This window comes from Nannospalax galili, unplaced genomic scaffold (genome assembly GCF_000622305.1).
Source record: "Nannospalax galili isolate Female #2095 unplaced genomic scaffold, S.galili_v1.0 C47938470, whole genome shotgun sequence".
Lineage (NCBI taxonomy): Eukaryota > Metazoa > Chordata > Mammalia > Rodentia > Spalacidae > Nannospalax > Nannospalax galili.
The window spans coordinates 1-668 of NW_008457424.1; the positions used below are offsets into that span (position 1 = coordinate 1).

At 31.3% G+C, this 668-nt stretch overlaps 1 pseudogene; it reads right to left on the bottom strand.

Moving 5' to 3' along the window:
• Window positions 1-63: 63 nt before the first annotated feature.
• LOC115069089 lies at window positions 64-213 on the bottom strand (annotated as a pseudogene).
• Window positions 214-668: the final 455 nt, after the last annotated feature.

Below are 668 nucleotides of genomic sequence, written 5' to 3' on the forward strand. Positions count from 1 at the left end.
TACCTTCTTTTGAGTTGTTGGCCAGGGTGGCCAAAGGGATTCCCAGATTATTTCTTTTTTTAATAGGTGAAAGTGTGATTGTAGTACCTACCATCATCAATTATGCAGTCAAGTTTTCCATTTTAGGATCAGCACATCATGAGAACAATGGGTGAGTCTCGCTCTGGGAGAAGCACCTTCATGATCATGACATCTGCCCTGCCAGGTAAACATGATTCTTTTTAATGAATAAACTGGCATAACAATATCTCCTAGAATACAACTTTTTTTTAAAAAGGGAAGGTATAGAACAGTGTCTGATATAACTAGTTTCATGATGATTTTTTTCTTAAAAGACACATGCAGTCTAGGGATATTGATATGAACACTTATTTCTGATAGAAAATGCACAAGCTGTTAGACATTATTAAAGGGTTATCTTTTGGGAAATAGACTGAGTTAAGAAGGAAGTTTTTTTATTTCCTTTTATATCTGTCACTATGATTTAAATTTTGCCACAAAAAAGTTTTACTCTTGTTTATATGCCAACAGGAATTATTTTAGAAATAAAACATTGCTTCTTTTTCTCAATAAGATTCATATTTTTTAAAAAATCACTGAATGTTTAAAGAATCACTGAATTAATGAATTATTAATTTTTCCAGTGAAAAGATAAGAAAGATGAAGTT